This window comes from Lissotriton vulgaris, chromosome 5, assembly GCF_964263255.1.
Source record: "Lissotriton vulgaris chromosome 5, aLisVul1.2, whole genome shotgun sequence".
In the NCBI taxonomy this organism is placed as follows: domain Eukaryota; kingdom Metazoa; phylum Chordata; class Amphibia; order Caudata; family Salamandridae; genus Lissotriton; species Lissotriton vulgaris.
In genome coordinates, this window is record NC_141693.1 from 352,781,769 (window position 1) to 352,808,756 (window position 26,988).

Genomic DNA, 26,988 nt, shown 5'->3' on the forward strand with positions numbered 1-26,988 from the left:
AGAGAAGGGAAAACCGTGCAGAGACACGGGGCAGCGAGGGGAACAGAAGAAAAAAACGGGCAGAGACACGGGGGCAGTGAGGGGAACAGAAGGATAAAACAGGCAGAGACACGGGGGCAGCGAGGGGTACAGAAGGAAAAACCGGGCTGAGAGACAAGGGGATAGCGAGGGGAGCAGAGGAAGGAAAACGGGCAAGGACCAGGAACAGGCAGCTGGGGAAGACAGAAGAACAGCAATCAGGGCCGGATTGGGAACCAAAACCGGTCCTGGCAAAGTGCTCGGCCGGCCCCCTCACCCTGGGGGGGGGGTTTGGGGGTGCGAACGCGCTCTTTGCCAGGGCCGGTTGTCGGCCGATTTTGTTACAGGGCCGTTTTTGCAGCAACACTGCAAAAATGGCCCTGTACCAAAAACGGCCCCCAGGGGCCCAAAACCGGCCCCCACCCTTGCAGCGCACCGGGGGACTGCCCGGTGCCCGCAACGGCCAGTCTGGGCCTAACAGCATTCACAGACACAACAATGAAATACAGGCAATACAATAAAACAATGAAGCGGAAGATGAACAAACCTACGGCCTACCACTGGCCACCAGGGATGAGGCGCAGTTGGTAGCCTGCGGGTGGTGGAGGGCCTCGAACTTCCTCAGTAGCGGCAGCTGGGGCAGGGACACACAGGCGGTGCTGTGCGGAGGGGAGCGACCTACCTGATGGGGTCAAGGGTCGCTAGTTAGTAGTTTATAGGCACTAGCTCTGTGTTGTATGCACTTGAAAGACTCTGTCGTTCTCCTCCATATTGCCCTCTAGTTGTCGTTCGAGATGTCAATGGCCATGTCCTTCTACCATTGTGTGATGTATGTGACTTTAGAATGCGGTCCAAGCTCTGTAATGTGTTCATATCAATCAATCAATCAATCACAGACATTTATAGAGCGCGCTACTTACCCGGAGGGTCTCAAGGCGCTTGGGGGGGGGGGGGGTGTGCTGCTACTGCTCGAATAGCCAGGTCTTGAGCTTCTTCCTGAAGGAGAGGTGGTCTTGGGTCAGGCGCAGGTCGGTCGGGTGGGAGTTCCAGGTCTTGGTGGCCAGGTAGGAGAAGGACCTTCCTCCTGTTGTCGTTCTTCGGATGCGGGGGACGGCGGCGAGGGCGTGGCTGGCTGATCGGAAATGGCGTTTGGGAGCGTAGAAGTTGATGCGGTTGTTGAGGTAGCTCGGGCCTTGATCGTGTAGGGCTTTGTGTGCGTGGGTGAGGAGACGGAAGGTGATTCTTTTGTTGACGGGGAGCCAATGCAGGTCTCTCAGATGTCCGGAGATGTGGCTGTGTCGTGGGATGTCGAGGATGAGTCTGGCTGAGGCGTTCTGGATCCGCTGGAGTCTCTTCTGGAGCTTGGCGGTGGTTCCGGCGTAGAGGGCGTTGCCGTAGTCCAGTCGGCTGGTGACGAGGGCCTGGGTGACCATCTTCCTGGTCTCGGTGGGGATCCACCGGAAGATCTTCCGTAGCATGCGCAGGATGTTGAAGCTTGACGAGGAGACGGCGTTGACTTGTCTGGTCATGGTGAGAGATGAAGGCCAGGTTGCGTGCGTGGTCTGTCGGTTTGGGTGCAGTGCCCAGAGCGGGGGGCCACCAGGAGTCGTCCCAGGCGGAATGAGGAAATATAAATTTTATGGTCAAGAAATGTTCCCTAACGTGTACCCCACCGTCTCCATGTACGAGCTTAAAGTGCATGTAACTTCCCTCCTGTGCCAGCTATGAAAACGCAAATACATTTGCGTCCAATGTTAACATGTCCTCTTTCAGATCCACCCTGAATGGGTCGGATATTCCGTTCCTAAGTATGCCTTGCCACCGTCTTTGTATGGTGCACTTTCACGTATTTCTGGCTCTGTGCGAGCTAGGCCCTATTTTCTGTCATCGAGCCTCTTTTCAAAGTCATCTCTGCCTCCTGAAACTGCAACGTGGGATGCCCCCCCGTGAACTCTGTCCTACTTCCTTCGAGGCGAACGGAGCCTGGCTCGGCCTGCTTGCCTGCCAAAGACAGTATTTTACCTTCACGCTATCAGCATAGCCAAGCTCAGCTTCCCGAAAACACATTCCAGTCTAGCAGGATAGATAAACAACCCCTCAGCTGCAGAGCAAAGGGCCCGGCCTTTCTGTCCCCATGCAAGTAATTCATAGCTCCGCTCCCGTTACCATGGTAGGCCCATGACCCCCTCGCTTTACACACAGACACGTAGGCACATATGCACGCATTCATAGTCAGTATAGGATAGCCTCTGCCCAGGAGACCTTTCCTTCTAGATAATATGGTTCCCAAACATCAGATATCAGATATGATATAGGAACGAGTTGATCTGACATGCCAGACTTCTGTCTCTTTCCTCTAGTGTAAATGTCAAGTCCCCTGCACCCTCCAGCTTCACGTCAATCACACGTCATGCAGCTGCGCGCGCATCCAGACCTCAGATTTCTGCTGACATTGCAAGATTCTGCTATGTACCCACCCACTTGTGACACTTTTTTGTGACGTTTCTAGCACACACCTCTGTGTTCACGCCTAGTTCACGCCTTCTGATTACGTATTGCTAACACGTGTGTGTTCTTATCTCATTTTTCTCAGCTGTTACGCCTTCTGTATTGGTTAACATTATGTGCTTTAAGTATAAAAGTTATGTATTGTCAATAAAGTATGCTCTATCCCTTCCTGAACCCCAGTGGTGTCAGGAACCCGATATCCGGTTCAAGAACCATTCCTTTTTAAGGAATAAAACCCCTAAGAACTCTAACACCACGGACTCTGCGTCTTTCTTTCCGATTGAGTTATTTTATTTTTAAGTACTTACCTGCATAGAAATTAGGACGGTAATTAAATATTTACCACATTAATTTGGCGCCCGAATAGGGACCCCTCCCCCACCCCACGCACCGGTTGGTGCGTTGCAACCTTTGCCCCCTGCCATAGTCAAGACGGACAACTACGCGTACCCGCAGGATTTCCTGTATCTCCCTCAGGCCTACGGAGGTGACGGAGACTGCGATCAGCACCCAGACGAGGCGGTGAGGAGTGCGGAGGATCCCGACCAGAGCCTAGCCGAAAGAAGCAAGGTCCGAGGTGTCAAGAGGCCCACCAGTTCCGAAGTATTCACGTATCGAGTCGAGTCGAGTCCAGTCCGGTCCAGTCCAGTCGAGTTTTCCGAGGCCTTCTGTTCCGTGCTTCCCGGTGAGTACCGTTGCTGGGGACGCATCTAGACGGGTGCATTATTATGTATCCGGTAAAGACGGGTTTGGGTACACAAACACGGTCTGCGCTGTTTTAGACAGTGTATCTGTACTGTTTAGCAGTATATAAAGTATTCAAGGTTTCGATTTTTGTTCTCGTTTTCTGGAGTTCAAGGGTAGTCCATATGTGTTCAAAACGTTTCATGTGATTAATGTCGTGGTATGAGTGACTGTTTGATGTACATTACTGTGTTTTTGTATAACTAGCTGTGTTCCGAGTAAGTAACAAGTATTGAGTTTCCAGTACCAAGTAACAAGATGCCATTTTTCAATAAATTAAGACAGATAGGAACTAGGAAAGGGATATTAGAGGAAGAAATTCCTGTCCCACCTAGGGACACCCCTGGAAATTTTATGTACCATAAGCATGGCTTAGATGCCATACTGTATCTAGATTTATGGGCCGATTATACCAAGCACCTAGAAGAGAGACACAGGTGGCCTGTTACAGGGACATGGGATGCCGAGTGCATCATGAGAGTAGAGGAAGCACTATGGAAAAAGAAAGCCAGACAATCCCAGAAAGATGCCATAGAATTGTGGCGTAAGGAATCGCATAAACGTACAGAAAAAGCATTCCGAAAAGCCGAAAAACATAGAGAAGAGTCGGATGAAGTCCGAGAAAACGAATTAGTTACTGAAGGTATCCGAGTAAAAGCAGAACAAATAGACCGCATGCGAAACACTCTTGCAAATGGCATGTATTTAGTGGCCGAGGGTTTGCCTAAGGCCACTCCAGAAATACCGAAAGATCTGCCGCCACCATTGGTTCCAACTAAAGTAAGTCACAGGACCACCAAAGACATATTCCTTGCTTCCTATCTAGACGATGTAGCTCCCGCTTACACCAATCCACGTGCCCACGTACCGCCTACTGACGGTGACGGTGGTGGCAACCCACTCCAAGACAATGCCCAGCCAGTACCGCAACAAAGTTCACCCGTTCGACATCCTGCTCCACCTGTTCCCCCACCACTTCCCACACCTAAAATTAATACGCTGAATCCGTTTGGGCCTGATCCTGGTAAAAGACAAGTTCAGTTACACACACAGACTCCACAGACAAGTCATGCTCAAGCCTCCGCTTCGGGAGGTGCGACAGGAGGTTACCAGACCCCGCCACAAACACACAGATTAAACACTAGGGACCTAGTAAAGCAACGTACACCCCGAACACCAAGTTACGACATGCTTAAAGAACCCCTTTCAATTTGCAGATACGATCCAGTCCCCGGTAAAGACGATAGAATGTTGTTAGCATCACTACGCTTACGAAAAGTTACAGATTACTTAGTGCTATTTCCAGGAATGACTGAACACCTAGATAGAATATATCATTTTATCCAGACTGGGGAAGATCCTGAAAGTATTAAAGAGGCCCTGGCTCACCAGAAAGCTGACACTCAAGGTTGTATATTACGCTTCTTCATAAATTGTTTAATAAGAGAACGAGACAGGCCTGGAGTAGACAAGGACGAGATGGACGCACTAAACAAGTGGGGTCAGAATATAGCCGATGGAAACCATGATAAACAGAGTTCTATAGCAAGTATGTACAAAAGAATCAGAAAAGCAGTAATAGAAATACATGAAAGAAAGGAACAAGAAAAGGAAGGAGATAGCGACAGGAATGACTCCTCCGAGGAGGACGAACCAGAGGAATCTGACACGGCTAAAGAAATGATAGCGTATGTAGGTAAGGGAAATTACCTTAAGAAAGGCAGTCGTCCAGAAAGCAAGAGAGTTTTCCTCTCTGGCATCTCAAAAACGAGTTCTCCTGAATATCTGTTTCAAGTTACCGATAAAATTCTTCAAGAACGAATGGGGTACCATGTACTCAATTCTATGGATGAACAAGAACTAGCCCGGTCAGCAGTACAATGGGCTGACAATCCTAGCACATATAATGATAATACAGTAGCACAGACATTTTTGAACCTTTCCCCAGACGAGCAGAAATTAGCTGGTATGTACATGATTCAGCATCTCATTACGTTATACAGAAATCAGCATTCTGATCCAGGTCCCCTACCTGATACATTAGAAGCACTACTTATGAATAGATGGAGAGGCCTAAGTACCAAGTTAATTAAAATAATTCTAGAACAACGGCACAGATATAACGCTTTCTTAGGCCCACAATATGTTTTAGCTCCGCCCCCAGAAAGAAAAATGTTTCATTTTGACAGGCAGAATCCTTTACGAGAAGTACACCCAGTTATGAATGACGATAATACCCTAAGACGTGTGTTTGTGTACACACCTTTAACAAAGTTAGAATTGTTAGAAATTAAGAAACTAGTACCCTGTCACGATAAAGACCCTGCAGGTTTTCACCGAGAAATTAAAGACATGTTACTCATGGGAGATTACACGTATATGGATATTATGAAATTGTTAAAAGTACTGCTGCCCACGGGCATTTACGAGAAACTCAAGGAAAAAGAATGGGAGGTGGGAGATAAAAAGATTATTTGGACTGAAATAGAAGACGAGGTGTAGGAAGGTACATCCTGACTATGGTTGCCCCCAACTTTTTGCCCTGTGTTTTAGCTGGTTTTGGACATAGTCGACCTGGGACCCTGCCAATCAGGACCCCAGGCCTACTGCTCTCTCTTTAAAATGGATTCCATGTACCCTAGGTACATTTCCAATTGGTACTGGGCCACCCTATCAGACCCTGTAACTCAGGGCATGGGTGTACCCAGGGCTGCCAGGGGCTGCAGCATGTATTATGCCACCCCTGGCTGGCCTCCTAAATTTGACACAACTGGCTGCATGACAGCTGGGGCAAAGTCGTGTAATCACCCTTTGCTGTAGGTGTAGTATACCTATACCTAACCCTAAAATGGACACACAGATTCCTATTAGTCACTCCTATGGCAGGCCTTGACAATCCTGAAGGCAGAGTGCTTGGAATCGTGTGAGATGGTGCTCTGGCATGAGCTGAGCCTGTCTGCAGCTTGCGGAACCAAGTCCTAATAGCTGTTCCATGATAACGCATACCATATACTCTTAAGTGCATTATAATCCTCGCGGTCAAATGCTATCTTTGGTATTGCTTTATCAAAACATGTCGAGTAAGGTGTCATACGAATTGGAATACTAACCCCTCGCCAATCCTGGCGACGGGGTTAGCATTCCACCCTTCTAGAGGGACACGACATGTATGTAACTGTGAACCCCGGTTAAAGTTAACTGAAGCCTCAGCTCCACAAAATGGATGCTGCCACCACAGACACGAGTCTGACCCCCTGCAGCTGGGAGTCCTTCCAGCGAGGGGAGCCTGGACAAAGGGTTTCCTGTCAGGGGCGGTGCTAGCACCGTCCCAGACATGGTTTTGTGTATCCTGGGTAGGCAGGGCTTTACAGGAAGGTGACTGCTGAGTGGCACCCCGGTGCTCACTACGCATAGGCCAGTCTGAACCAGTTCCAGGGGCACACCAGCCCCTGGCCTGGGGAAGTCCGGCATGGGAGAGGGGTGTAACCACCCCCCTCCTAGTCCCACCCATAGGCAGGACCTAGTCACCGGGTCAGCCCCCTTTTTTAGTATAAAGATGGGAGCAGGCCCCCTGTTCAAATTAGATCATCTTTGGAATCAAGACACGACTTTCTGCGAAAGGACTTCAAGATTTCTTCATCAAGATTCTCCCTTGTGGCTAAGGAGTAGTCACCCTGCATCCGCAGGCACCATCCTAAAGAACACTGCGGTCTGCTGCAAGTCCTTCATCACGAATCCGACGACCCAGCTCGACGAGACCCGGCTTCCCTGGCACCTCTGACCTCTACTCACCTCTACAGCAAAGCTGAGAACTGTGAGTGCGACGAGACCTCGAGGGACCGACGATCGCCAAGACTGCACGACTTCTTTGTAACAAGCCCACCGAGTCTTCCACTGGTGAGTGCTTTGGGGTCCGAGAAGCCCCAACCCTGCGCAGCTCCAGCACCCAAGATCAGCCTCCCTGCATCTCCACGATCTGCGTGGGGCCCTTCTGCTGTTTGCTGTGCACCGCGTTGTTTGGCTACTAGCCGGCTGGCTTGTGGCCTTCTGAACGACGCCCGGCGACATCACTGCTGCTGGTCTGGTTGCTCCAGGCTGGCCCTTGCCTTCCTTCTTCAAGAGAGGCACCCCGGACCCTCCAGGTCCACTCCAGACGCCATTTTAGGTCCACCGCGTGGGCTTGAATTTACCAAGGCTTTGTTGCCCAATCCTGGGTCCAGCGACGCCGACAGCTTCTATCTTCGTGGGACAGCTCGCTCCTCCATCCTGGTCGCCGACAACGCCTCCTGGTCCGTGAGATCTCCGAGCACAGCGTCACCCACTCACCTAGTCGAGGTGGCTACCATCCGGTGCCCTCCTGGTGCCCACTGACTACTGGCTAGTAGTCACGAACTTGGTCCCCTCTGCTTTCAGGTGTCATCTTCCATCGATCCAGGCTTGGATCCACCGAACTTTCTTCACTGGTCGCCTGCCAGCAACTTCTTTCTTCCAGGCTCCTGGTCCGGCAACGAGGATTCCCGACGTCTTTTGAGTCCTATGCAGCTGCAGCCCCTGGGCTAGGTAACTTCGGCATTTTGGTGCCCCAGCATAGCCTCACTATCCAAGGGTCAGAATCTACTTTCGTTTTCTCCCTACCAGGTCGGGTTCGCCCGAGAACACTAACTTTGCAAATTCTAGCTACGATAGACTTTGTCCCGCATCTCGCGTGAGAGTGCACACACTGCACCCGAGTCCCCTGGGTCTCCTAGAAGTAATCTAACAATTCTATAGTCAAGTCCTAGCGATTCCAAAGGCTATTAGTACTGTACTTACCTGCTAGTAATTTCGCATTCCACTTTCAGAGTATATGGTTTTCCGTGCCCCTCGGGCATTTGTGTATACTGTGCTAACTTAAGTATTTTTGTAAGAGTTTTTGTTTGTGCTTAGTACCCTGTCCTCATAAAGAGTACAGGGCTGTTGTGATTCTTAATAAATAACTGATTATTTTCATAACACTTGTGTGGTGTCCTTTCACTGGGTGTTCAAGGGGCATATGTGTGGTAAACAGCTGGCTTAACACGCCCTCTCGAGTCTTTAGCCTTAGACTGCTCGTATCCACGCTACTAGGATAGCTGGTCTATAAGGTTGACTTACAACCAATCATCAATAAGGGTTGCTGGACTGATACATAGTGTTCACTAGAATAGTGAGCACTGCATATCAGGCCACCTTCTCACATTGGTGAGCAGCGGTTGGGATTTGAGCTTGCTGTTGTTTTGCCACACGTATCATAAGAATATCTTGTTGAAAGATCACATAAGTACTTCAGGTACATATAACTAAAGCTTAGAATACTCTGAGTTCTACTGAACCAGCTGTTGCAGCTCCTCAAGGCCTAGCACACCTTGGCTGCAACTCTTAGCAAGGGATCAGTAGGCAAACACATAGTGTAGGTAGGTGCATCACTTACACCACACTAGAATCAGCATGTCAGACAAAGGAGGAAACTCTGAGTATCCCCTTGTGTCAGTGGACCCTCCACAGGTCCTTACTTCAAAATATGCTGCTCTTAGCTTCCATGAGATGAGACAAGTGTGTACTCTCAGGAAACTAAAACAGGGGTCTAACCCCACCACTTCCTTTCTGATTGGTCTCTTAGAGGCTTATGATGCCAGTAGGGCTGGTAACCCAGACCCTTCTAATCCAGAAGGAAGTTTGCCCTCCTTACAGGGACCCTTTGATAGCCAGGACCATCCCCTCCTGGAAGCAGATGATGCTGAGGATGAGGATGATGACCAGTTGTCAGGGGATGAGGCAGATAAGGGACAGGTAGAAGTCAGAAGACTAACCAGGTCCAACTTAAGCAGACATGAGATTGGTACTGGGGGACCCCTGGGGCCACTCTCAGGTCAGCTTAACATTGGGAATGGACGAGTTAGGTCTCTATCAAGAGGCTCTAACAGATCCCTTCGAACCAATGGCTCTCTCAACTCTTCTCACAGAGGGATGTCTTCCCCTAAGAGGAGAGTGTATGAAGCTGAAGAAAGGGCAGTCAAACTGAGGATTGAAAGGGAAGAACTTGCCCTGGCCAAAGAGAGACTTGCCCTTGCTAGAGAGCAAGAATTATGTGGGCTACAGCCCACTGGTGGCAGCAATAAACCTAGCAATAGGGAAAGGAGTTTTGATACAAAGCACCTGAATAAGATAGTGCCCCCCTTTAAAGAAGGGGATGACATCCACAAATGGATTACTGCTTTGGAGAGAGCCTGCACTGTGCAGGGTGTTCCCCAAAGTCAGTGGGCAGCTATCTTGTGGCTCTCCTTTGATGGTAAAGGTAGAGATAAGCTCCTCACCACAAGGGTGGAGGATGCTAACAATTACCAAGTCTTGAAGAATGTACTAGTTGATGGGTTTGGTTTAACCACTGAACAATACAGGATGCTGTTCAGAGACACCCAGAAAACTCAGTCTCAAGATTGGACTGACTTTGTTGATTGTGCCACTAAGGCTTTTGAAGGCTGGCTACTGGGTAGTAAGGTTACTGATTTTAAAGGATTGTATAATCTAATTATGAGGGAGCAAATCTTAAATAATTGTCAGAACCAGTTATTACATCAGCACCTGGTAGACTCTGATCTGACCTCTCCACAGGAATTGGGTAAGAGGGCAGACAAATGGGTCAGAACCAGGGTTAGGCCTAAAAACCAGGGTGGTGACCAGAAAAAGGAATCAACCAAGCCTCAAGAGAAGGGTGGGGATAAATCCACAGAGAAGACTTCCCAAGGGCCCCAAAACTCCAACAAGGGTTGTGGGTCCCAGAACACTCCTTCAGAACAGAAGAAACCTTATTGCCATACCTGTAAACAGGTGGGCCATTACAAAAGTGATGCCAAGTGCCCTAAAAATAGCAATAAGGAAAACATACCCCCAAGTAACACTCCCAGACCTCCTGTTACCACTAGTGGTAATCCCCCAGGTGGTGGGAGTGCCCCCAAGAATGTGGTGGGCATTACTTTGGGCAATCAGGAGGACTATGGCCTAGCCAGGTTCCCTGACCACACTCTTGTCTGTGAGACTGGCATGGGGTTTGCCAACTTCACTACTGGACCCCACATTTTGGGAAAGTATAGACAAGAAGTTTTAGTGAATGGTCAGAAAGTTGAGGCATTCAGAGACACAGGGGCCAGCCTCACCATGGTGAGTGACCATCTGGTCCCCTCTGCTCAACTGACACCTGGTTTTACTTATCAGGTGACAGACATTCATGGAATGAAGAGAAGGCATCCCATGGCAGTAGTCAAGCTCAGCTGGGGTAATGTCACAGGGCCCATGAGAGTGGCAGTGACAGATAACCTACCTGTAGATTGCTTACTGGGGAATGACCTGGAACTCTCAGCATGGGCTGAGGTGGAACAAGAAACTCATTCCAGAATGATAGGCCTATCCAGACAGGTTAGTGGGGCAGTAATAGCTACAGCCCCAGTCCAAGCACCATTCCTCCCTGAAAAGGTTGGAAGGGCAGTGGTAGCCACTGCCCAGGCTCAGACAGACTTTCCAGAACAGGATAAGAGGGCTGTGACAGTCACAGCCCAAACACAGACTGAGTGCCCTCCTGAAAAGGTTGGCAAGGTTAAAATGGTCTCAGCCTCTACTCAAACAGATAGTGAGGTTGTGAAGCCTGAAACAATGGATCACTCCACTCAAACAGAGAGCATTGAGGAGGAAGAAGAGTCTTCCCCCTCCCAGACACTAGGTGAGAGCCAGCCTCCTCAGGGAACTGACTCTACCCCTGTTGAAGGAACTGCCCCAGAGGTAGTCAGGCCTAGCCTGGCAGAGCCCCTGATGGCAGTGGACCCTTCCCAGGTGGGACCCAGTCTGGAGCAGGTAACCTGCACCTCTCTACCCTGTCTCAGTCAGCCCAGGGCTGAAGAGATCAGGGAGGCCAGTGGTGGACCCCAAAGGGCCCCCTGTCCAAAAGAACCCCTTAATCAGCAGATTAGGATCACTGAAGCTGGTAAACCTAGCCAAGTGAAAATAGAACAGACTCCTGAGGGATCCCCCTTAAAAGTAGTTAGGGACCTCCCACAGCTGGACACTGTTGGGCACAGCCAAACATGGGGCCTAAAAACCCCAGACCTGACCTGTCCCTCCAGTAAGCCAAACAGAGGGACTCAGCCTCCAGCTTTAGGTAGCCAGAGGCTGACCCTGAGAGCTCAGTGCATCTCAGCTAAAGAAAGAAAGGCACACATGATGGATGGTGATTGGAGGAAGTTGAGCCCAAAGGTAGAGGAGCCTCACTTCAGCACTCCTTCCCAGCATCAGCCTTCTTCTTTCCCAAGACACACAAGAGACAGAGATTCCCTATGGTGGAGACCCTCAGATACCCTTAGGGTGAGGGGTTGCCTAGTGGACCATGACACAGGGGGAAACCAAGCCAGAGCTGGTCCTTCCTTATATGGCCACTTAGGTAATAGAGGCTTACCTGGACAAGGATAGCCTTATCTCCTTTCGTTTGGGGGGGGGGGTTGTGTAGGAAGGTACATCCTGACTATGGTTGCCCCCAACTTTTTGCCCTGTGTTTTAGCTGGTTTTGGACATAGTCGACCTGGGACCCTGCCAATCAGGACCCCAGGCCTACTGCTCTCTCTTTAAAATGGATTCCATGTACCCTAGGTACATTTCCAATTGGTACTGGGCCACCCTATCAGACCCTGTAACTCAGGGCATGGGTGTACCCAGGGCTGCCAGGGGCTGCAGCATGTATTATGCCACCCCTGGCTGGCCTCCTAAATTTGACACAACTGGCTGCATGACAGCTGGGGCAAAGTCGTGTAATCACCCTTTGCTGTAGGTGTAGTATACCTATACCTAACCCTAAAATGGACACACAGATTCCTATTAGTCACTCCTATGGCAGGCCTTGACAATCCTGAAGGCAGAGTGCTTGGAATCGTGTGAGATGGTGCTCTGGCATGAGCTGAGCCTGTCTGCAGCTTGCGGAACCAAGTCCTAATAGCTGTTCCATGATAACGCATACCATATACTCTTAAGTGCATTATAATCCTCGCGGTCAAATGCTATCTTTGGTATTGCTTTATCAAAACATGTCGAGTAAGGTGTCATACGAATTGGAATACTAACCCCTCGCCAATCCTGGCGACGGGGTTAGCATTCCACCCTTCTAGAGGGACACGACATGTATGTAACTGTGAACCCCGGTTAAAGTTAACTGAAGCCTCAGCTCCACAAAATGGATGCTGCCACCACAGACACGAGTCTGACCCCCTGCAGCTGGGAGTCCTTCCAGCGAGGGGAGCCTGGACAAAGGGTTTCCTGTCAGGGGCGGTGCTAGCACCGTCCCAGACATGGTTTTGTGTATCCTGGGTAGGCAGGGCTTTACAGGAAGGTGACTGCTGAGTGGCACCCCGGTACTCACTACGCATAGGCCAGTCTGAACCAGTTCCAGGGGCACACCAGCCCCTGGCCTGGGGAAGTCCGGCATGGGAGAGGGGTGTAACCACCCCCCTCCTAGTCCCACCCATAGGCAGGACCTAGTCACCGGGTCAGCCCCCTTTTTTAGTATAAAGATGGGAGCAGGCCCCCTGTTCAAATTAGATCATCTTTGGAATCAAGACACGACTTTCTGCGAAAGGACTTCAAGATTTCTTCATCAAGATTCTCCCTTGTGGCTAAGGAGTAGTCACCCTGCATCCGCAGGCACCATCCTAAAGAACACTGCGGTCTGCTGCAAGTCCTTCATCACGAATCCGACGACCCAGCTCGACGAGACCCGGCTTCCCTGGCACCTCTGACCTCTACTCACCTCTACAGCAAAGCTGAGAACTGTGAGTGCGACGAGACCTCGAGGGACCGACGATCGCCAAGACTGCACGACTTCTTTGTAACAAGCCCACCGAGTCTTCCACTGGTGAGTGCTTTGGGGTCCGAGAAGCCCCAACCCTGCGCAGCTCCAGCACCCAAGATCAGCCTCCCTGCATCTCCACGATCTGCGTGGGGCCCTTCTGCTGTTTGCTGTGCACCGCGTTGTTTGGCTACTAGCCGGCTGGCTTGTGGCCTTCTGAACGACGCCCGACGACATCACTGCTGCTGGTCTGGTTGCTCCAGGCTGGCCCTTGCTTCCTTCTTCAAGAGAGGCACCCCGGACCCTCCTGGTCCACTCCAGACGCCATTTTAGGTCCACCGCGTGGGCTTGAATTTGCCAAGGCTTTGTTGCCCAATCCTGGGTCCAGCGACGCCGACAGCTTCTATCTTCGTGGGACAGCTCGCTCCTCCATCCTGGTCGCCGACAACGCCTCCTGGTCCGTGAGATCTCCGAGCACAGCGTCACCCACTCACCTAGTCGAGGTGGCTACCATCCGGTGCCCTCCTGGTGCCCACTGACTACTGGCTAGTAGTCACGAACTTGGTCCCCTCTGCTTTCAGGTGTCATCTTCCATCGATCCAGGCTTGGATCCACCGAACTTTCTTCACTGGTCGCCTGCCAGCAACTTCTTTCTTCCAGGCTCCTGGTCCGGCAACGAGGATTCCCGACGTCTTTTGAGTCCTATGCAGCTGCAGCCCCTGGGCTAGGTAACTTCGGCATTTCGGTGCCCCAGCATAGCTTCACTATCCAAGGGTCAGAATCTACTTTCGTTTTCTCCCTACCAGGTCGGGTTCGCCCGAGAACACTAACTTTGCAAATTCTAGCTACCATAGACTTTGTCCCGCATCTCGCGTGAGAGTGCACACACTGCACCCGAGTCCCCTGGGTCTCCTAGAAGTAATCTAACGATTCTATAGTCAAGTCCTAGTGATTCCAAAGGCTATTAGTACTGTACTTACCTGCTAGTAATTTCGCATTCCACTTTCAGAGTATATGGTTTTCCGTGCCCCTCGGGCATTTGTGTATACTGTGCTAACTTAAGTATTTTTGTAAGAGTTTTTGTTTGTGCTTAGTACCCTGTCCTCATAAAGAGTACAGGGCTGTTGTGATTCTTAATAAATAACTGTTTATTTTCATAACACTTGTGTGGTGTCCTTTCACTGGGTGTTCAAGGGGTATATGTGTGGTAAACAGCTGGCTTAACACGCCCTCTCGAGTCTTTAGCCTTAGACTGCTCGTATCCACGCTACTAGGATAGCTGGTCTATAAGGTTGACTTACAACCAATCATCAATAAGGGTTGCTGGACTGATACATAGTGTTCACTAGAATAGTGAGCACTGCATATCAGGCCACCTTCTCACACAAGGAAAAAGGTCGTACTCCAGGGCTAGGCCTTGGGGACAAAGCTAAAGCATTACCAGGTTTAATAGTACAGGTTTTGCCAAGATTATTGACAACTAAAAAGGAAGACTGGGACGCAATCTCAGCCTGTAAACAGAAACACGATGAAGATACTAGTGACTTCTATTCAAGATTCGAGAAATGTTTCATTATTAATAGTGGCCTGAAACCAGGTAGCGAGTCATACCCGCACCTTTTTGTAACAAAATTAGTCGAGAATTCCCTGACACAAGTTAAGAACTGTGTATATAAAGTCGAAAGTACATGGCAAGCAAATACGCCATCCCAGATGTTACAAATGTTACAATATCACCAGAACAGAATTAGAGAAGAACAAGATCACGAACAGAGACGTATGAAAGACACGAAAATGAAAATGCTAGTGGCCCAGTCGGTTCCAGCCGACGGTCAGAAAAAGGGTGTGACCCAGACAAGTAATTCAGCAGCTCCTGTTAAAGGGACATGCAACTATTGCAAACAACCTGGTCACTACGTAAACGAATGTCCAGTCCTGAAACACAATATATCAACAGGTAAAACTAAAGAAAGACCACGTCAGCCTAGACAAGACCAGGTCCAGCAACAGACTTCACAGAATATACAGCCTATGCATGCTCCACCACATACAGTACAGACCGTAGCGGTATCACAGCCACAGCCCATTGCTGCGACGCAGCAAGTTTCACAGCAGATGTACCAGTATGCCCAATCTGATTATCCCGATTATCAGAGATACACATGAAACAGCCTAGAGAGGGAGGTTGGCTTGCCTCTTATTGAGATTCCTGTAGATCAAGAGGGTCCTTATGTACATAGTCAAGTATTAGGAAAAGACAGAAAGTTTCTAATTGACACAGGGGCAAGTCGCACCACGATCAGTCACGACGAAGTTCCAGGGGCACCCCTCTCAGGCTCCCAGAATGTTTCCCTTGGTTTTTCTGGACAACCTATTGTAAATGAAGTATCAAAACCTGTTCCCCTAGCAGTAGGTCCATTATCACGTGTTACAGACCTGTTACTCACGAAATCATGTCCAGAAAACTTGCTAGGTATCAAGACACTGAAGGCTCTAGGAGCTGTGATATGTTGTTCTCCGGAGGGAGTTAGACTTTTCCTACGTGACTTTAAGGGTCACTATGTATTACAAGAGTTTGATGTCAGATTGAAAAATGTACTGAAACACCTGTGGGCACAAGGCCCAACCGACGTAGGTTGTATGCACATTACACCATACCGTGTTACACTCAAGCCAGGAGTTGTATTACCCCGAATCAGACAATACAAGTTACCACCCGATGCTGTAGTGGCTTTACTGGAAATCATTGAAGAGCTCATTGCCCAAGGAGTGGTCGTAGAAACCGACTCCAATATCTGTAATTCCCCTATCATTCCGATTCTTAAACGTACTGATCCCAATGCACCGCCAGTATATCGGCTGGTGATTGATTTACGAGAACTGAATAAATGCATTGTACCACAGTATCCTGTGGTTCCCGACATCTCATCATTACTGAATGCTATTGATTCAGAAGCGACGTTCTTTACTGTAATTGACCTCAAGAACGCCTTCTTCAGTGTACCCATTGATCCAGAGAGCCAATATCTCTTCGGATTCAGTTTAAATGGCCGAAGCTTCAAATTTTCACGCGCACCTCAAGGATTCACAGAAAGCCCCAGCATCTATAGCCAAGCACTGAAAAGACAACTTGACTGTATCCAAATGCCAGTTAACACTGCCTTACTCCAGTACGTCGATGATCTGCTGATCACCGCACGAAGTGAACTCGAATGTGAACAAGCATCACTGACAGTTTTACATTTCCTGGCTGACAAGGGACACAAGGTGTCTCCTTCGAAGCTGCAATTCTGTGTTCAGCAAGTGGTGTACCTTGGGCACTTGCTGTCCAAGTGGGGAAGACAGCTCACACCTGATCGAGTTCAGTTAATTGCACAGTTACCACAACCCAAGACACAAAAGGAAGTGCGGGCCTTTATAGGCCTCACCTCGTACTGCAGACAATGGATTCCTCAGTATGCATTTCTAGCTAAACCACTGATACAGTTGACAACACAGGAGGCAGCGACTTCGACTGCCCTCCCTTGGACTCAGGAACATACACAGGCTTTTGAGGAATTAAAGAAAGCTTTATGTCAAGCACCAGTTCTAGCGACACCATGTTACAGCAAACCTTTTACACTTTTTGTTACAGAACGTGATGGTACAGCGTTGTCTGTCCTCACACAAGATCAAGCAGGTTCACATAAGCCTTGTGCTTATTTTTCAAGTACATTGGATCCAGTGGCCCAGGCTCTGCCTGCGTGCTTAAAATCAGTTGCAGCGACAGCCCTAGCAATCAGACAAAGCGATTCAATAGTATTAGGACACCAATTGACAGTACAAGTTCCACATTCTGTAGAGGTCCTTCTAAACCGAACACAGACTCAACACCTGACTATAGCACGACTGACAGGTTATGAATTGACGCTATTCCAGCCACACATAGAAATCAGACGCTGTAACATTCTAAATCCTGCAACATTGTTACCCTCGATTATGACAGATTCATCCCCGCATGATTGTATAGAGATCATTAATGCAGTAACAAAGCCCCGACGAGACTTAACAGATGTTGCACTAACTAATCCAGACATGACACTTTACGTGGATGGTTCATGTATGAGAACAAGCACAGGAGAATTAGTGGCCGCATATGCAGTGACCACTGAAACTGAAGTCAAAGAAACACACCGTATTGATACACTGTCCGCTCAAGCAGCAGAGCTTATCGCTCTGACCCGAGCCTGTATACTAGCCAAGAACAGGAATGTTAACATATATACAGATTCATGTTATGCTTTCGGAGTTGTACACGACTTCGGAGTGTTATGGCAAGAACGAGGTTTCTTGACCTCTCACGGTGCCAAGATCCAACACGGTCCCATCATTCAAGCACTGTTAGAAGCAATACATCTGCCTTCAGGCATATCCATCATGAAGTGTAAAGCACATACTAAAGTTACAGACTCTATTTCCCAGGGTAACGACCTGGCAGACCAAACAGCAAAACATACATCATTGACTCACACCCAGACAACTGATGTGACAAAGACAATAGTACCGACACATTGTATGACAGTTAGGGATCCCACACTAGATGTAATCGATATTCAGACACATGCTACTCCAGACGAAATCAAGAAATGGATTGAACTAGGAGGGATCCAGACAGATCAGGGATGGATGACGAAGGGAAAATCTATATGGTTTCTCCCCGACTCTATGGTTCAAGTTATAATAAATACAGCACATAGTCCAGCACACCTGGGAGAAAAAGCTATGTTAGACAGTTTACAGAATCTCTGGTTCAACAAACATTTACGAGCAGCAGCAAAACAGAAAGTGCGTACTTGCATGATCTGTTGTCAGTTCAATCCAGGTAAAAGCGTCCCTGTAGAGCAAGGTGGATTTCATCCTCCCGATCACCCTTTTGAAGTCCTCCAGATGGATTATATCCAGATGGAACGTTGTCGAGGATTCAAGTACGTCCTCGTAGTTGTTTGTGCACTTTCCCGTTGGACCGAAGCATATCCAGTCCCAGATTACACTGCCCCGACCACTGCCAAGCAGCTGGTTCGAGAATTCTTCCCACGGTACGGCTTGCCTCGTATCGTGTACTCAGATAACGGACAGCCATTCTCATCCGAGCTCATGAAGCAGGTTTCACTCCTGCTAGGATATCAGTGGAAATTCCATTGCGTCCGACATCCCGAGGCAGCTGGCCTTGTAGAGAGGCACAATCAGACACTGAAAACCCGTCTTGCTAAAATATGTAAAGAGAAAGGGGTCGACTGGATAGTCGCCCTGCCAGTTGCACTATTCTATATGAGAATGGTACCACATTCGAGATCAGGACTATCCCCGTATGAGGTGGTCTTTGGCCGGCCACCAAATATGTGGGGGACGCCCATGCCTAAGAAAATAACCGATGTTGACTGTAATATGCTGACAGATTACCTTGCCTCCTTGATGTCTGCACTCCAATCATGTCGTTCACAGGTTGCCGCAGCCTTTCCCGACAACACTGATGTGAAGCCACACGATGTCCGTCCCGGGGATACTGTCCTGATACGCAATTTCGATAGGAGGAGTCCGCTGGAGCCCCGTTGGCAGGAGCCGAAGCTCGTCCTTCTGACCACGAGGACTGCAATCAAGGTTGAGGGCCGTAAGGGGTGGATTCATACGAGTCACATTAAAAAATGTAATGAACTGTTGCCAGAGACTGACTCTTCCACCCCCTCAAAGGACTGCCCAGATTCTAGTGACTCTAAACTTCCCATGGTAGAGAAAACTCCGCAAGAAGAGTATAAATCAAAGTTGCGGTCTAGCAAGTCAGACAGTTTAATTGTTTAAGTCCTCCCCTAGGTGAATCGGTTAAATAGTTTCTGACATGTATCCCCTAGACCCCAATAGAGAGAGAGATAGAGAGAAACAGATCAAGAAGCAACGATATTGCAAATCTCTCAAAAGTTACTGTATTGTTACCTTATGGATTATGTTTTCTTTAAGTCTCACGATTATTGTCACAAGTGTAATTTTGCATATCTATTTTCCTATTGCTACACGTGCACATTCTTCTTCTAATAACACTGCTGAGCATTCTTTTAGTGAGTTACCCCCTCACGAGTTGTCTTACCGACTTGCGCTGCGCAACAATACATTCATTAGTATGTTACATCACTCTCATCAGACCAGCAACGCTACCAATTGTTGGATATGTGGCCGACTCCCTCCCTACCAGAAATACAGGGGAGTTCTGCCCCTCTTCCCGTACCCGTTCACACACAATGGTTCATGTGGCGCCTGGTTTAGTTTGATTAATTCCTTAGATTCAAATTCCGTAGTTTATCAGGGTAACTGGGTATGGGGAAACCTGAACACAGTTTTGCATAGAATATGTTATCCTAACAAAGAGGGACTTCCCAAAAGGACAGGGACTGATGTAGAAAATGAAGTATATGGATTAGGAAATTTTACACTTAACCTCATGATTCTGAATGTTGAATCCGAAACCGAGCCAGACTTGCCCACTATGTCAGTACTACCAGTCAAAGGTGAATTATGTGTCAGAAAGAATGGTTCCGTACACCTGGGTCATAGTAAATGTACTACTGTGGTCGAATTTAGTGATAAGGGCAAGTCCACATTCAAAGCTACACGTCATTCCTATTTCATTTGTGGTCAGACAGCATACATACGTTTGCCACTAGATTGGGATGGTACCTGCTACATTGGATTCTTACTGCCACCTGTTTTCCTAGCTCCACCTGACTATCATAGAAATTCCCGTCTAGTTCACAGACCAAAAAGAGATCTCCCAATTGTCGACTATACTGAGACAGCATGGGAACAGTACACAGATTTCAATAAAGGTTTCTTTCCCTATTTAGGAGCTATTTTTAATAGTAAGTCTATCCGTCACTTGACCAGAACTCTCGAAGCAGTAGTGAAAGAGACTACTTCCGCCCTAGGTAACTTGACTGAGGAACAGTCTGCTATGAGACTTGTCGTTCTTCAAAATCGTCTTGTTATTGACGTCATACTAGCCGATCGAGGAGGAGCCTGTAGGGTCCTCGGGTCAGCTTGCTGTGTTTTCATTCCAGATAATGCTCCGTCCGTATATAAGGCTATTACACGTCTCCATAAGATAGCTAGTCAGATACATCAAAATCCAGGCACTTGGACTTGGTCCGGTTGGCTCTGGACTACTATTTCAGCTTGGGGATGGAAAATACTGTCACTCCTTGGAACAATACTACTTATAGTATTCAGTTGCTGTCTATGTTTACAATGTGGGCCAGCGATTTGCGGCTTGTGCGCCACATCCTGCACTCCCCATTCAAGTCAACGTTCTAAATCCCGTTTGAAAAAGGATGAGCAGATGATGCTAACTACACAGATAAATGGATTAATGAAGATTGATGTATCATGAAGGGTCCGTAGGGAACAAGGAGGGAATGAGGAAATATAAATTTTATGGTCAAGAAATGTTCCCTAACGTGTACCCCACCGTCTCCATGTACGAGCTTAAAGTGCATGTAACTTCCCTCCTGTGCCAGCTATGAAAACGCAAATACATTTGCGTCCAATGTTAACATGTCCTCTTTCAGATCCACCCTGAATGGGTCGGATATTCCGTTCCTAAGTATGCCTTGCCACCGTCTTTGTATGGTGCACTTTCACGTATTTCTGGCTCTGTGCGAGCTAGGCCCTGTTTTCTGTCATCGAGCCTCTTTTCAAAGTCATCTCTGCCTCCTGAAACTGCAACGTGGGATGCCCCCCCGTGAACTCTGTCCTACTTCCTTCGAGGCGAACGGAGCCTGGCTCGGCCTGCTTGCCTGCCAAAGACAGTATTTTACCTTCACGTTATCAGCATAGCCAAGCTCAGCTTCCCGAAAACACATTCCAGTCTAGCAGGATAGATAAACAACCCCTCAGCTGCAGAGCAAAGGGCCCGGCCTTTCTGTCCCCATGCAAGTAATTCATAGCTCCGCTCCCGTTACCATGGTAGGCCCATGGCCCCCTCGCTTTACACACAGACACGTAGGCACATATGCACGCATTCATAGTCAGTATAGGATAGCCTCTGCCCAGGAGACCTTTCCTTCTAGATAATATGGTTCCCAAACATCAGATATCAGATATGATATAGGAACGAGTTGATCTGACATGCCAGACTTCTGTCTCTTTCCTCTAGTGTAAATGTCAAGTCCCCTGCACCCTCCAGCTTCACGTCAATCACACGTCATGCAGCTGCGCGCGCATCCAGACCTCAGATTTCTGCTGACATTGCAAGATTCTGCTATGTACCCACCCACTTGTGACACTTTTTTGTGACGTTTCTAGCACACACCTCTGTGTTCACGCCTAGTTCACGCCTTCTGATTACGTATTGCTAACACGTGTGTGTTCTTATCTCATTTTTCTCAGCTGTTACGCCTTCTGTATTGGTTAACATTATGTGCTTTAAGTATAAAAGTTATGTATTGTCAATAAAGTATGCTCTATCCCTTCCTGACCCCAGTGGTGTCAGGAACCCGATATCCGGTTCAAGAACCATTCCTTTTTAAGGAATAAAACCCCTAAGAACTCTAACACCACGGACTCTGCGTCTTTCTTTCCGATTGAGTTATTTTATTTTTAAGTACTTACCTGCATAGAAATTAGGACGGTAATTAAATATTTACCACAGGAGGACGAGGAACCCAGGATGAGGACTTCCGTCTTGTCTGAGTTCAGTTTCAGGCGGCTGGTCGTCATCCACTCGGCTACGTCTTTCATCCCTTCGTGAAGGTTGACTCTGGCGGCGGCGGGGTCGTTGGTCAGGGAGAGGATCAGCTGGGTGTCGTCAGCGTAGGAGATGATGTTGAGGTTGTGTTGGCGTGCGATGGCCGCGAGGGGGCTCATGTAGACGTTGAAGAGGGTGGGGCTCAGCGAGGATCCTTGAGGGACGCCGCAGTTGACTTCGGTGGCCTCTGACCTGTACGGTGGTAGACGGACTCTCTGTGTTCTTCCGTCGAGGAAGGAGATGATCCATTCCAGTGCCTTCTCCTGGATTCCGACGTCGCTGAGGCGCTGCACTAGGGTGCGGTGGCAGACAGTGTCGAATGCCGCGGAGAGGTCTAGGAGGATGAGGGCCGCTGTTTCTCCGTTGTCCATCAGGGCTCGGATGTCATCAGTGGCAGCGATGAGGGCAGTCTCGGTGCTGTGGTTGGCTCAGAAGCCAGACTGTGAGGGGTCGAGGGATCCATTCGTCTCGAGGAAGGCAGCCAGCTGTTTGTTGACGGTCTTCTCGATAACTTTGGCTGGGAACGGGAGGAGCGAGATGGGGCGGTAATTCTTGAGTTTGGTGGGGTCCGCTGTAGGTTTCTTGAGTAGGGCGCTAAGTTCGGCGTGCTTCCAGCTCTCCGGGAAGGTGGCGGTGTCGAAGGAGGTGTTGATGATGTCCCGCAGGTGGGGTGCGATGACAGCGTTGGCCTTGTTGAAGACGTGGTGAGGGCAGGGGTCGGTCGGAGATCCGGAGTGGATGGAGTTCATCATGCGGACGGTGTCTTCGGTGCTGATCGGAGTCCAGGCGTGGAGGGTGGTGGTGGGGGGCGGTGGTTCGGTCGTGGCATGCGTCGGTTGAGTGCTGAAGCTGTTGTGTATGTCCGCGATCTTGTTGTGGAAGTAGAAGGCGAGGGAATTGCAGAGGTCTTGCGATGGGGTGATGTCGTTGTTTCCGGCGTTGGGGTTGGAGAGCTCTTTCACGATGTTGAAGAGTTCCTTGCAATTGTGTGCGTTGTTGTCCAGCCGGTCCTTGAATGCAGTTTTCTTGGTGGCGCGGATCAGTTGGTGGTGCTTCCGGGTGGCAAGCTTGAGGGCGGTCATGTTGTCCGGTGTTGGTTCCCTTCTCCAGGCTTTCTCGAGGGCTCGGCAATTCTTCTTGGAGCTCTTGAGTTCGTCGGTGAACCATGGGGCCTTCTTGCTGCCGGGTCTGCTGGGCGGGGTCCTCAGTGGGGCGAGTTCGTCCGTGCAGTTGCTGATCCACTTCGTGAGGTTGTCGGCGGCCTGGCTGGGGTTCGCTGAGCTGGCGGGAGGGTGCTGGCTCAGGGAAGCGGCGAGCTGGTCGGCTGTGATCTTGTTCCAGCTTCTTCGAGCAACCTGTTGCTGGTGGTGGTGGATCGTCGTTTTTCTGAAGGTGAAGTGGACGCAGCTGTGGTCCGACCAGTGGAGTCCAGTGGCGTGGCTGAAGGCGATGTCTTTGCTGGATGAAAAGACGGCGTCGAGTGTGTGTCCGGCGAGGTGGGTGGGGGTGGACACCAGCTGCTTGAGTCCGAGGTTGGCGAGGTTGTCGAGCAGGGTGATGGTGTTGCGGTCCTTGTTGTTCTCCAGGTGGAAGTTGAGGTCACCCAGGAGGATGTAGTCATATAGCCAAGAGGTACCCTTCTTGGTGCTGAAAATGGTTCCAGGTGAGTATCTTCTCTACTGATCCGTTGTTGGTGTCATCTTCCTACTACCCAATGGATTGCTTGCTTGAGACGATAGTCGTCGGATCTAGTTAGGTTCCACTTGTCTATTAGGGTTTCCCGAGGTAACAAATCTCCATCTTCTAATTAATCTTTGAGCCGAGGGGATTCCAGGTTTCAAAGTAGAGATTGGAGATCCCAGGAGGGAAATACAGGACCCACAACAATGGTTGGTTGTCGAGCCGAGTGCCAAAGCCAATGGCAGGCACTGTAATAAATCACAATGCCTTTAGAATCACATTCCAAAGCTCTCAATCATGGCTCATTCACAGATTTTATAGCTGGCCATGACTGAGCACTCTGGAATTAAGGCTGAAGGCAATGCGAGTTTCCCACAGTGCCTGTCAGTGGGCCCAAACACTACAAATATAAAGTAAAACGTACTAACCCATGCATCTTCGGCTGTCAGCGCGAATCCTCCTGGAGCCTCAGCCAACCCTGTCTAAATCCCGACGCTGCGCTCATGCTGCAGATGAGCAGCATGACAGCAGCGCCAGGATTGGCTGGAGCGGGCTTCCTCTACGCTCCTGCATGGCTGATCTCCACCCAGCAGTCTAAGACAGCTAGGTGGAGAGGTTTACACTGCACGTCAGGCTGGCTGTCACAACTCAGTTGGCCAAAGTGACATGTATAGTGTAAACTGGTGGAGTGAGCACCTCTCCTGCTGCCAGTCAGCAGCAATGCCCCGCCCCCAAGCACTGCTCGGGCTGGGAGAAGTGAAAAATAAAATGGTAAATTGTTTTTATTTTCCACTTTTGATGCACTGGAAGCAGGGGGGCGACGCTCCTACGCCCTAATAGGGGGCCCGCTGCTGGAAAAGCTTTAATGGAAAGCGGTATTTCGGAAAGGCCTGCAAAAGCCTCAGTTAAAAAACAATCACTAACTGATTTAGGCTGAGCTGTAGTTTAGATGGGAGCAGTTAGAGAATGAAAAGAGCTCAGCTGGATACTCCCAACTTGCCAACAGAGTCAGAGTCTGAAGATACATTCAGCATGTCACTTCACATGCTGCCAAGAGATAAACTCATATTTGTGCACTTTGGTTGTGCTGTTGAATTTCTTAAGCTCTGTATTTGTATTATATACATAGGCCTGAGTTGTGAATGAATGTAAGCTATGTATGTGTGTTATTACACTAATGGTAATCATTTCCCTGACGCGCATTATAAATCAGTATTTGAGCACTTAGTAAAATACTTGTTTTGCAAATTCCAACTGAATTTATGGATCCAAAGGTATGCCTTGCACGTTACATGCAGCTGCTTGCACTGAGTGCACAGGTCACTGGAAATTGTAACTTTCAGGTTACAGAAGGAGCTCTGCAGCCAAAACATTAACCCACTGAGCTACCTTACACATAAAACACATCTGTTCAGCAGGCAGGATAACCCTGGCAAGTCTTTTATGATTATTCAAATCTGTGACAAGTGCCTACACACAGATCTCACCAGCAAGTGCACCAACCACCCAATTAGACATACCAATATCATCCCTTGAAATCATATATCTATGTATACAGATCTCTGCAGCAGGTGCCTTAACCCCTAAGAAATTTTAAAATACATTCTCTGACTAATTATGTACACCGGAAGAGCTTTCTTATCAGTCTGTCCTTTGTCAATGTATTTGAGAACAGAATTTAGTTAAAAATTAATAATAATACACAGACCGACTGATATATCTCTGCTCCTTACTGTGCTGTGCCTCCTGGCTCCATGTGCATTCTGCTGCTACACCCTGCTACTAATTTCTGGGCACCCAAATTTTTCCTATTTCCGACATTTTGCAATAATGAGAGAAGAAAAGCTGCAGGTGAGAGAAAGAGAAATATAAGTGAGAAGGGAACTGGAGAAAGATGGCAGCGGGACATCTGGGCATATCTACAAATAATGCAGCAGGAGCAGTGACACCGAGGCACTCCGACCCCCAATTATAGCTGTATTTTATTACCCAACCAGCAGCGAGGGGCCTAATTCCTTGATTACATCGGAACCCTTAGTATCTTTGCTACACCACTAAAGGACACAGATGGATGTGGAGCTTCGTTGTAGATAGGGAGCGGAGGACAGGTGAAGGGAGAGCCGTGCGCGGAGAGCAGTTGATAAAATTAACCCAAACAAAGCAGTGAGAAGATTGCAAAGTGGGAGATGGAGGCAAAAAAAGAGGAATAGAGATGGGGTGGGGGGGGGGGGTCTATGGTACAAATGGAGGTGAGAACATTAGACACTGAGTGACAACGAGAATGGTGAAGACAGAGGTAACAGGAGGGCAAACGTAGCGAACATTAGGGGTGAGTGCAGAAAGATGAGGGAAGACATGGGGTGACAGCACAAGCAGAAATGAGTGGAGGTGAGAAGGATACTAAAAGACTGACGTCAGATGATGTAAAAGAAGTGGAAATTATAGTAAGCCTGAAATGGTACTGGGACGTCACGGGTGCACACCCCATGTGAACAAGGGTGCTTTAATTAATGCAGTTGCTGCCAAGCCACATATGACGTCCATGTGGCAGCTTGTACCCTCCCTGTCACAAACCGTTCACCTGTATTGTTCCCCTGCACCGTAGTTAGATGTAATTCGATATCCCCCAACAGATAGCCAAACAAAACGCTACACACTGCAACATGCGCATTAACCCGTGGTTCTATGCTGGCTGCTGCATCTAAACCCACTTTCCTTGGCAGGAGCGCAGTTTTACCAATTGGCTAATGGAACATACTTGGTTGTCAGGGGTCCCCTCGCGCGTGGCACTGCGGCGTTACTTCGATCGAACGGTCCAATCACAGACATCCTCCTCCCCTCAGCATGTCGGTGAATGACTGGCCTCAATTCTGCGGACCCTCCAAGTTGAAACCAATTCCTTTAATGGAAACTAAGCTATGATAGTTCTGTAGCACTGACTTACCAAAGTACTCGCGGCGGGTAGGTCCTTTAAGGCGGGTAGGTCCTTTAACTGGGTTCTCGGTTTAGGAATCGCTGAGGTAACCTGGGATGGGATCCCGAGCGCTCCTGCAGCGGGGCAGGCGCCCGTTCCTCGCGCTGTGCACTGCGCAGGTTACACCAGCTGCATCTCTCCGCCTTTCCCCTGGCACTGTGAGAGGCTTTCGGGCGCCCCCTGCCGGATCCGCGCTCTTTCTGTAAGTGTCTTTCCTGATTAGAGTGCAAGAAGACGGCTTTCTTCACGTCAAAGGTTTAGGCACCGTGCCATCGTCTGGGGGGTCGACATTTTATGAATGCGTCAAGCACTGTTAGTCACCGTGGACGCAGAGGAGGCCTTTGTCGGAGCTGAATGGACACTGCCCCGCTCGGGGCTGGCCATGCTGGTCTGAGGGTTCTGACCGCCGGGACTTTGCAACGGCCTACACAGAACAGTCAGAGACTGACGTCA